Genomic DNA, 12,093 nt, shown 5'->3' with positions numbered 1-12,093 from the left:
TATGAATTCATAAGTTTCCACCCACAAGAATAAAAGAAAAAGATAACTAAAGACAAAACTTCCCAATATCAGGAAAGAAATAGATTACAGATTCCACATTTCCTAATCCAATCGTTTCATCAAGGTGAATTGGGCCAAATCCAAGCAATGTGATGAAACCACTCGTTTTCTTTCTCATTGTCCTCCAGCTTCCCCTTCCTGCCTCTCTCCTTTGCCCCAGTTCCTTTCTCCTTCTTAAGTCCTGCCCTCCATCAAGAGGAGCAATGTTATGAGGCATGATTCCCATGCCTCATAATCCCATGATGATAACTGATGTCTGCTGCTTGGCTGACATTCAGCGTGGATGCTATCATCCCTCTAGCTGGTACACTGAAACTCTCTGTCTCTCATGATGGACCAGAAGGTTTCACTCTACTTTCAAGTATAGGTAGGAGAGAAGGTGCAGGGCACATGCTGGAGCCTTGAGTCCTTCATCTAAGAAATGCAGAAGACCACAAACTGTGGGAGAAACAGAAATAGCAGCACCAGGCCCCTTTCAATGAGAGCTACGTGCCAAACCCAGTACATCACAGGATTCCTTGACCTTCAGGAGCACGCCAAGCAGATTTCCATGCCAGGACTGTTGCATTTATTGTTCCTTCTGCCTGGAATGCTCTCCCCTTAGGTAACCCCACATCCTGCTCCCTTACTTCCTCCAGATCTCTGCTTACTTGCCATCTTTCACGGAGTCTTTCCCTCATTATCTTGAATAAAATAATCACATCATACCTACATACACCTTTTCCCCTGATCTAACAATATCTTTCTTCATAGTGCCTGCCAACCTTGATTATTTACTGACCACCAAGTCTATGAAATGAGAGACTTGGTTGGGTTTGTCCTGTCCCAAAGTCCTCCAGTAGTGTTCAGGTCTATGGCAGGTGCTCAGAAAACGTTTGCTGAAGGACAGTCTGGAGCCAGGCCCTTTACACACATTGCTAACATGCACAGGTAGCCTCCAAGATGGGCACTGGCCCCACTGTATTAATTATGATACAAACTGAGATTTCAGGACACAAGTGATACACTCAACAACACACAGTCAGCATGTCAGGTTCCAGGCTTCGGAATCCTATCTGCCAGCTTTCAAATCCTCAGTTCCTGGACAGGGACCTCATAGCCAAGAGCAAGAGGTTTTGTATCTAACACAAAGACACCAGACAGCTCAGGTAGATACCCAGAGACACCAAGAAGAGCCCATTGAATCTCTGCACAGAGAGCACACAACTCGAGTCTCAGACCCTCAAACACAACAGAGACCATAACCACACACAAAGACCCTCCAATCAGACCAAAGTCTTCCAGACAGAAACAAACGAGAGCTGCACAGATACTTCACATCTTGGACACTGACTCCCAAACCACTGGGACACTTATGAATCTAATACAAAAGCCCCTAAAGAGAAAGACAGAAGTTTAATAACTCAAGAACATCATATAATCTTAAGATAAAGTTTCCGGACAAATGAAAAACTTGCAACCTGTGCCTAGATCCCCAAGCAGCTGACAGTTTTCACCTTTAGACTGACCCATCCTTAAAGCAGCACAGAGGCATCACAACTTGGAACCCAGAATCAAAAGCTCAGTGATCTCACATTCTGGGGTGCAGACGCCTACACAGAGATCTCACACCCAGGGACTGAAAAGCCAGCAAGCTCCAAAGATGCACATCCCGGTATACAGGCACATATCCTACAGGCTTTGTACTATGGCTCACAAAATCCACTCAGATCAAATATACCATCACTCACAGCCCCGCCCAAAGGCTCATGGAGATCAAATGTACCCAAACAGCACCCGTGTTATCACACGTAGCAATACACAATCCCAAGCTGCCAGATACAGGTTATTCTCCAGGGAAAGACACCAAACTCAGGGACGTCTCCCTGGACATGAATTGCATGCATTTGTGTGAATGACCTTGCACTACAACAGGATCCACACTGAGCCAGAGCTGAACAAGACTGAAACGCCGTCACCATGTACAGCCAGCGACTGCGTCAAACCTCGCCACTAACCAGGGCAGCTTTTAGACCCCTTCTAAAAAAGCAATAAAACTCGGAGGAAAGTTGTATGCTCTGAAAAGTCGCGCACGCCAACGCAGGCGCCTGCCTATACAGGCGCCTCTTGCCCTCAGTTTCAGTTCCTAGACCACAGTGCCAGCAATCACGCGGTGGCCAATCACTGCTCAGAACGCTTCCCTGACGCCAATATCCAAACCGACAGCCAGCTTCTTGCTCTGTAGTCGTCCCACCAATAAAGGGGTGGAGTTGAAAAAGAGACAAAGAAAGTTTCCGCTTAATACCTGTGTCCACTGGGATTCGAAAGCAGTGGGAAGACGAAGAGGAGCGAATGGGGATTGGACCCAGTGGCGCCATGAGTGCCCCCGCAGGGAACTGTGGTCCATGCCCGACGCGGTGTAAGGGGACCCTCTCTCTGTTGTCACACGCCCTCTCCCAATGGTACCTTTCAGAGTGGGTGGTCTTACCGCTTCCCCTCAGTGGTACATCCCAGGACAGAACTGTTTCATCTCGCGCGCCCCTTGTTGGTGGGATTGGGGAACAGCAGATGTAGATGCCTGTGGACCATTCCAGGAGGATCCACAAAGGGCAGAAGGGCAAGGTTAGGGTGAAAACCCCACAGATTGCGGCAATTTTGGACTCAGAAAAAACTCTTCATAAACTGAAGATTGCATCTCTATGGGGATCACTGTCGTAACAGAGAACACTGAAAGCGTTTTATCTATGCTGGGCATTGTGCTTGTTTGTGCTTTCCTGTTCAATGCAGAATAGGTCTCATGGGGGAAAGCCAGCCGCAGTCCCCCAAGGGGCAGGATAAATAAAGCTTCCGACTGGGATCTGAAGTTCTGGCGTGGAAAAGCCCTCTGTCGGTGACTGCGAGTAATATGTGGAAGAGACAACAGGACCTTCCATTCTGTTAGGAAAGGGGTCAACTCCAAGGGGACCCAAGGACATCATCACGTAGGTGAGATAAAGACCATGGCTTCGTCACCATCTTGTCACCCCTGAAAATGTTCCCTAGCAGGATCCTCAGCCTGTCCAGCTATGCCTCTCTCAACAAGTTTAAATTTGTGTATTCATTCCATCATTCATTCATTCTCTCCAAAGTATGTGTCAAGCACAACGCTGTGTGTTAGCAATGAGAAAAATCAACCTTTTCCTCACGGAGCTTACATTCTGTTGGGATCACGTGGTCCCCAAATACAAGTAATTTATCAGGTGTTTGTAACTGCCATGATTAAACTTCAATCGGGATAGTGAAATAGAGAGAGGGGATGATATCTAGAAAGAGTGGTCAGGGAAATTCTAAGATTCTCATATTTGAGCAAAAGCCTAGAGGAGTTATGCCTATCCGGGAGAACAGTATCCTAGACAGAGGTAAGGCCAGTGGAAAAACTGGGGAGTAGAACCCTGCGTAGTGCGTATGAAAACAGTGAGGAGGGCAATGTGACAGGCACAGCATGATGGAGGGAGAGCGAGGAGATTGGGTGACAGAAGTGATGAGGGCCAGGTCCCTTGGACCTTCTGGCCAATGAGAGGATTTTGACTTGAACCACAGGAGGCTTCTTGTCAGAGAAGTCCCCAGGCTTCTTTCTGAGGCCCAGATCGCACATGATCGTTGAGGAGCTCTTGGTTTATTTGAAGAAAAACCCTTCCCCACCCCTTCTGCAGCTAAGCATGCCTTTTCTGGAATCCCCTACACTCAAGGGGAATGCCTCCTACTGCTCCCAGTGAACATTCATGTCATCCGATGATACCCTCAGGAGAGACAGGGCAAGGACCCTGTTGCTGTGAGTGAGGTCACATTGAGTCTTGCAAAGGCAAAGAGGGATGATATAACAGGCACAGAGATGGCAGGGAGAAAGACAAAGATAGAGCATTAGACAGGGACGGAGAGACTACTTCTGGCACCAAACTGTCCTCACTTAGTTAGCCCAAGCCCTGCTACTGGATGATGTACAGCACATTTTGTCTATAGGAGAAAAGAAGCCCTTCCCTCTAGGGAATGACTCAGTTGCCCATGGCCTGGGCTTTAATCATGCTCCCTTCATCCGCATCAGGGGCCTCTGGCCATCAAGACAACTCCATTCCTGGGGAGGCTCATACTGTACACAGGGTCCCTCACAACCTATCCTGCCCAGACTGCCCTCCTGCTGATCTCACTGCCAATGACTCCTTTAATGGGGGAAAGAGAGGCAGGGATCTCTGCATTTGTGGTGGAACCTCATGCAAACTGGTGAATGGGAGATTTCTCCCCAGCTGCTTGGAGGCTCACCTCTGTACCTTCCGCCACCACATCCCCAGGGAATGTGAAGATTACATTCCACACATCAGGTAAGAAGCTAGGTGTGTGATGGGGAGACACAGAGACATATCCTGACAGTGAGTCATTCATAGGGTCCTTGCGGCCCTGTGCAAACGCCCCCCTCCCCCACTACCTGGCCAGGGTTGTGCTGAGTCTTCCCTGCCTCCTCCAAGGAGCCCAAGCTTACATCCAGTTCCTCCCCTCCTCATGACCTGAGACCTTCCACCTGCACAGGGCCTTGGGCTCCCATCTGCTGACGGTGCCCTCCCTGTTGTGGGTTGGGCGGATGGACTGAGGGAGTGTGTGTACACAGTTTCTGTCACAGGGCGCCTATCAAGGGTGGTAGTCATATCAGCAAGGATTGTTCTTCACAGGCTTATTACCTGGGCTTCTGCGACCTGCGCATTATTACCCTCTCTGAGGCTGGGGCCCCAAGCTTTTATCTCTGTAGAGAGGCATGGTAGAAATCGTAGCAAATGTGACACCACAGGCCGGCTTCTACAGCCTGTGAGACTGGGGTCCATCCAGCCTTCCTCTTAAGACTATTCTCATGTGCAGAGACATGAACAGCTGAGAGGCCCAACCCTCTGCACAAAGACCCCCGAAATAGTTCTGAGATTTCATGCGCTGGGACAGAGATCTGCAAAGAGTTCAGTCTGCTCATCCTGGACACCAACCCCAAACAGCTCTAATAGGTCACACCTGAAGACACAGATTCACTTCCGCTCAGAAATGCCAACTTCAGATGAATTAGGATCCCTAAGAGAAACAGCCTTGCTCACAGCCAGTTCCACAGGGTTCACTTGTAACCTCTGTGGTTCCTGAATGACACTGCATTCTGAAGGAATTCTGGGAGAAAAAAACAGGAAGAGGCACACTGTGCTTGGGACAAACTGGCCCTCATTTAGTCACACAGCTACCTCAGGAAAAGGTTCAGTGACCCCAGATTCTTGCCCCACACACAAAAGCATGAAAATGATTAACTTGTGATATCTGATCTCTGTGTTTCACAGTAATCATTTGCCAGCATTCATGCTAGACTTCATGTATTTCCTAGGCAAAAATCATATTGTCTTCACTGCTACCGCCTCAGAGCAGTGGTCTCAGAGCTAACGGAGGAGCTGTGTCCCGGGCTATAGTCCTCAGGAGGCCCCAAATCCAACTTAAACTCACAAAACTTCTGTTGTATGGTTTTCTTTACGAGGACACTACTCTGGCTAACAGCTCCCATTTACCTCAGAGGCTTCACACCCCTCCCCCAGAGCCTACAGTCTGAACTCTGGGACACAGAGGCCCCACACCTTTGCCTCTGGGCTACTGAGTGGGCATTTGCACTGAGTCTCTGTTCAGTCAACCCCAAGGGAGAAAGGCCTCCAGTCTTGCAACTCCTGCAGCCCGCAGTCACCAGCATGTCATCCTGAGGAAGGCAGGTTCATTCCAGGGGCGTGGTGTGCCATAGGAGCTGAGGGGTTCTGAAATTGATGTCCCATGTCTGGGTCCTGAGAATGGCCCTAACCCCACCCTGGTCAACTCTGGTCATGGTAACTTTGTATCCTGCCCCATGGGAGGTTCAGAGTGAATGCCAGGTCCACAGAGCAAGTCCCCGGGACTGGTCCTCTCTATCACAGCACCCACTCTGGGCTACTGAATTCTGGAGATAGGAGAGGTTTTCCTCTCACTGTGCCTATGACAACTCCCTTACATCCCTCTAATCACCTCTGTCATTTTCCAGAGTCCTTCTCCTGGTGACAGCTGCCACAATTCCTCTCCCCAAATTCCCACTCCTCCCCTCCCCTTCCACCAGGCCTCCCCTCCCCACTCAGGGGCCTCTTTAGCCCCTCCCCCAGCCCTACTCACAGGGCCTCACCCCATTTGTGTCCTCTCACCCAGCACCCACGCTACCTCAGAAGAGCCCCTCAAGACCCTGCCTGCTCCCTGCATTCTGCAGGACACCTGTCTCCCGCCCACACGCAGGGTCTGTCATAAAGTCCCTGTGAGGGCCGAACTGAAAAATCTGTTCAGAATCCAGATAAAATTCAGACCCAGACCAGCAGTCCAGGGCAGTTCCTGTGGGGCTGGAAGGAGAAGGAGAGGGTCTCTGAGAGGAGCATCTGGTCTCAGAATCCTGAAGGGGTGAAAAGGTATTCTTCAAGGGTCCTAGTCAGGATGAAGTGAAATGGCACCTTATAAGTACTTATGCATACATGCCAAGTGTGTGTCAGTTCTCCTGAATCGTGTCCACCAGGCTCCTCTGTCGATGGGATTCTCCAGGCAAGAATACCGAAATGGGTTGCCATTCCCTCGTCCTGGGGATCTTCCTGATCCAGGGATCAAACCCCCATTTCCTGCATCTCCTGCATTGGCAGGTGAATACTTTCCCACTGAGCCACCTGGGTAGCCCCAACATTTGTTGAGAGTTAATCTAATATTGTGTTCTCACTACACACACACACACTCTCACACACACAAAGTCTAACATAAAACAAAACTAAGGGGACACAAGGAAATTTGAGGAGGTGTTGGGTATGTCTATTACTTTGATTGTGGTGATGTTAGTATCATTGTTTGCATATGTCCAAACTCATCAAATTCTACACATTGAATATACAATTTGCTGTATATCAATTATATTTCAATAAAGACGTTTAAAAAAGGAGAGCAGAAAAATGTTCTCCAAAAAATTGATACTTACATAAGTGAGAACATTTCTTTAAAAATATTGAGGAGCAAACTTCACTCAAAAAGTAATGAAGATGAATAATACCCTTCTATCCGTTAACTTCATGTGTGTGCATGCTAACTCACTTCCATCGTGTCTGACTTTTTACGATCCTACAGACCATAGCCAGCTAGGCTCTCCTGTCCCTGGGATTCTCCAGGTAAGAACACTGGAGTGGGTTGCCAGGGCCTCCTCCAGGGGATCTTCCTGACCCAGGGATTGAACCAGACTCTCTCATGCATTGGCAGGCAGGTTCTTCACCTCTAGCGCCACCTGGGAAGTCCCAAGGAAGTTAATTCCTTTGTCTCATATTTTGAGGCCACTGTTACCAGATAACATACAGCCTTGTCATACTTTTCCCCAATTGTAAAGCAGTCCCCTCTTCCATCTTTGGTTCTAACTTGCTTCTTGACCCGCATACAGGTTTCTCAGGAGACAGGTCAGGTAGTCTGGTACTCCACTGTAGTTAAGAATTTTCTACAGTTTGTTTGATCCACAGAGTCAAAGGTCTTAGTGTAGTCAATGATGCAGAAGCAGATGTTTTGTGGAATTTCCCTTGCTTTCCCCAAGATCTAACAAATCTTGGCAAGTTGATCTTTGGTTCCTCGGCCTCCTCGAAACCTAAGTTGTATATCTGGAAGTTCTCGGTTCACGTACTGTTGAAGCCTAGTTTGAAGGAGTTTACAAACCAGGAGGCTTCAGAACTTGGGGACAATCTAAGTGGAGAAGCTAAGGAAATTGGCGGGTGTGAAAGAAGTCTGATAAGAGGGACAAGAAAATGAAGCTCTACTTTCGATGTTGCTAGCAAGGTAGACAGGGGCTAGACCATGCCTTCAAGTCGTTGTATAGGAGAGTAGCCTTTATCTAGAAACACATAGACAGTTCTGCAACTGTAAGAGAGGGAGGGAGAGGGCGGGAATAGGGAGACAGACACAGTGGATGTAAGAGACCAGTTAGAAGGGGGCTTGACAATTAAATGGAGGGAGGCTTGGACTAGAGCAGATGTGATGGACATGGGTAAAAGGAGACACATTAGACGTTTACGAAATAAAATGGACAGAACTCAGCACGAATTTGGACTTGAGGTGAAGGAGAGGGACTTGTAAACGTGGTTAAGAACACGTTTATGTGTTCTGTCATAAGAGTATGGAACTGTCATGGGGAATCCTAGAAGTTGGCCAGGTCTGGGAAGAATTCCAAAATAAGATTTTTATGTTTCTGAGCTCATGGTCTAGATGGATACAATAACTAATATTTAAAACTTAAATGTTCCTTTTCCTTTTTTAAAAAAAAGTATTAAGGTATAATTTGTATACAATAAAAGGCAACACTTGAAACATTATAGTTTGTAGAGTTTTCACAAATGTATACCGTGGTATAAATGCTACCACAATAAAAATGTAGACAACCGCCCATCATTCAAAAATGCTCCCTTGGGGTGTTTGCATTCAGACTCCTTCCACTCCTATACCCTGGCAACCACAGATACATTTCTGTGCGAATAGTTGTACCTTTTCCAGAAATCAATTGACACGAAATCATATAATATGTAGCCTTCTGTGTCTGGTTTTTCTCATTTGCACAGTTGAGACACATCCTTGCTCTTACATGCATTAGTAGTTTTTTTTTTTTTTAACTCTGTAGTATTCCTTTGTGCAGGTATACTCTTTTGTTTTTCTTTCATCTGTATACCAGTTGTTGAATAACTGGGCTGTTTCTACGTGTGACTATTAGGAATACATGTGTGGAATATTTGAGTGCAGGCCACTGTGTGAGGATGTTTTCATTTCTCTTGGTTAAAATTGTCTAGGAGTAGAATTGCTGGGTCATATAAGGCTTCCCATTGGTGCTAGTCGTAAAGAACCCACCTGCCAATGAAGGAGACTCAGGTAGGATCCCTGGGTCTGAAAGATCCCCTGCAGTAGGAAATGGCAACCCACTCCAGTATTCTCATCTGGAAAATTCCATGGACAGGATTCCTGGCAGGTACAGTCCATGGGACCCCAAAGAGTTGGATATGACTGGGCAACTGAACACAGACAGACACACACACACACACATACACAGTAATTTATCTATCTCAAAATCTAAACTGTGTCCTCTGTAGAGAACATAGAGTAGGATCTTGTTTTGGTTTTTAAACTGGTATCTCCATGTCTGCCTTTTGATTGTATTGTTTTACCTATTCACATTAAATGTTGATACAGACTTACATCTGCCAATATATTTTTCTGTCTCATGCCTTTTTATTCTACGGTCCTCATGTTACAGCTTTCTTTCGCATTAAGTGGGTATTTTCTAATGTAGCATTTTAAATTGTTTACTGGTTTTCCCACGATTTTTAAGTTATTTCCTCAGCTATTGGCTACCATAAACAACTTCAGTTCAGTCACTAAGTCATGTCCGACTCTTTGTGAGCCCATGGAATGCAACATGGCAGGGCTCCCTATCCATCACCAACTCCCGCAGCTCACTCAAACTCATGTCCATCGAGTTGGCGCAAAAGCTACCCCACTAGCTTTGTTCATAGTGATGCTTCCTAAGGCCCACTTGACTTCATATTCCAGGATGTCTGACTCTAGGTGAGTGATCACACCATCGTGGATATCTGGGGCATTATGATCCTTTCATGTATAGTTCTTCTATGTATTCTAGCTACCTCTGCTTAATATCTTGTGCGTCTGTTAGGTCCATCACATTTCCGTCCAAAAGAGGCACAGATGTAAAGAACAGACTTTTGGACTTGGTGGGAGAAGGGGAGGGTGGGATGATTTGAGAGGATAACATTGAAACATGTATATTATCACATGGGAAATAGACCGCCAGTCCAGGTTCGATGCATGGGACAGGGTGCTCAGGGCTGGTGCACTGGGATGACCCTGAGGGACGGGATGGGGAGGGAGGTGGGAGAGGGGCTCACGAGGGGGAGCACCTGTACACCCATGGCTGATCCATGTGAATGTATGGCAAAAACCACCACAATATTGCAAAGTAATTAGCCTCCAATTAAAATATATAGATTAATTAAAAACAACAACAACGAGGGTCTCTCCCCATCCCCACTGATCCCCTCCAGTGCCTCTGCAGGTGTAGGAAAACCTTTTCTCCCCTGGCTGACCTTCAGGAACAGTAACCCCAACTAGCCTCCACAACTCCCCCCACGCTCCCCACCCCCACATAATACAGGGTTGCTCTAGAGTTCCTCTGGTCCGCCTGGGTTTCAAGGCTCCCTGCCAGCATCCAGTAGGTGCCCTAGATGTCTCACATTCTTGATAGTATCGTTTAAAGGATAAACGTTTTAATTTTGATGATTCCAAACTGCCTATTTTTGTTTCCTTTGGTGCTTGCGCTTTTTGCATCATATCTAGGAAATCATTGCCTAATCCAAGATTAACATTTACGTCTCTGCTTTCTTCTGAGTGCTTTATAGTTTTAGCTCTTATATTTAGGTGTTTATCAACTTTTAGGTAATTGTTATATACAGTGTGAGGTTTAGGTCGAAACTGATTCTTTTGCATGTGAACATCCAGTTATCCCAAAACCATTTGTTGAAACATTATTCTTTGCCATTGAATGGCCTCTACACCCCTCACAATAATCCCCTGACCATAGAGATATGGGCTTGTTTCTTGACTCTCCATTCTATTCTGTTCTCTGTCTATATACAGTCCTTATGTCAGTACCATAATGTCTTGATTACTGTAGCTTTGAAGTGGGTTTTGAAATTGGGAAGCATAAGTACTTGTTCTTTCTTCACACTGTTTTGGCCATCCCAGGACCCTTTTAATTCTTACAATTCTAGGATCAGTTTGTTGATTTCTGGGGGCACAGAGCAGTTTGAATTTTGATAGGCCTCTATTAGGGGAGTACTGCCATCTTAACACAGTAGTAAGTCTTCCAACCCATAAATGTCATCTCCCGAATCCATAAAAATCTGAGCAAGCTTCGGGAGTTGGTGCTGGACAGGGAAGCCTGGCGGGCTGCAGTCCATGTGTTCGCAAAAGTCGGACACACCTGAGAGACTGAACTGAAGTGAAATCTCCACTTATCTAGACGGTCTTTAATTTCACTCAGCAACGTTTTGTAGTTTGTATTGTACAAGTCTTGAAGGCATGTATAGAGATCTAGTGGCTCTTTGTATAGGACCTTGTATTCTGTAAACCTGTCGAGCCCCTGTATTAGGTCGAATAGTCTCTGTGGGGAGAGGGTGGTTCTTTAGGATTTTCTATACACACGGTTATATCACGGATCGACAAGATGGCGGAGGAGTAGGTGGATGGGGAATACATCTCTCTCCATGGACACATCAGGAATATACCCTCAGACACAGAAGTGCATGCAGAACACCAGCTGAGTGCGGACAGGAGTACCTGACCAGTGGGAAAGAAAACACAGACCCATGCAAAACTCGGTAGGATGAAGGAACCAGGGGGAAAAACGGGAGTGTTAGTAGGGCTGGACCTGCCCTCGGCGGGTGGGGGAACTGAAGCAGGGGTCCGATCCCCACAGCGGGGCAATTATCTGAGTCAGAGGAGAAACATTTAAGGCTGAGAGTGAAACAGCTCATCTGTGGCAGCCTCAATGGAATGAGAATCAGACATCCTTGCCGCAGCCATACATACCCTAGATGGCGCAGTGGCTGGGAGCTGGAGTTTAGGGATTGTGGAGCAATCTCAGGGCTAGGGCTGCTGCTGACTGCAGAGAGATGGAGGGGATGTGAGGGAGGAGACTGTGGTGGGAAATGCTTGTGGAGGAAATCCCGGCAGCCATGGAAGTAAGGTGACATTGCTGAGTCATGCATAGGGGGTGGAGCCATCACCATAGCCTCTGGACCCCCACATGCTAGCATTGGCAGCTGAACAATAGAGAGGCTGGCCCATCAAACGCCTGATGCACTGAACTACAGAGTCGGACCCCACCCAGGGTGCCCCTTTAAGTGCCTGATGCATGAACAACAGAGAAGGCCCCCAGGTAAGGAAGCCCTCTAAGTGCCTGAATGAGTGGAGCTA

Source organism: Budorcas taxicolor, chromosome X, assembly GCF_023091745.1.
Source record: "Budorcas taxicolor isolate Tak-1 chromosome X, Takin1.1, whole genome shotgun sequence".
In the NCBI taxonomy this organism is placed as follows: Eukaryota; Metazoa; Chordata; class Mammalia; order Artiodactyla; family Bovidae; genus Budorcas; species Budorcas taxicolor.
Note: the sequence above shows the minus strand (reverse complement) of the source record.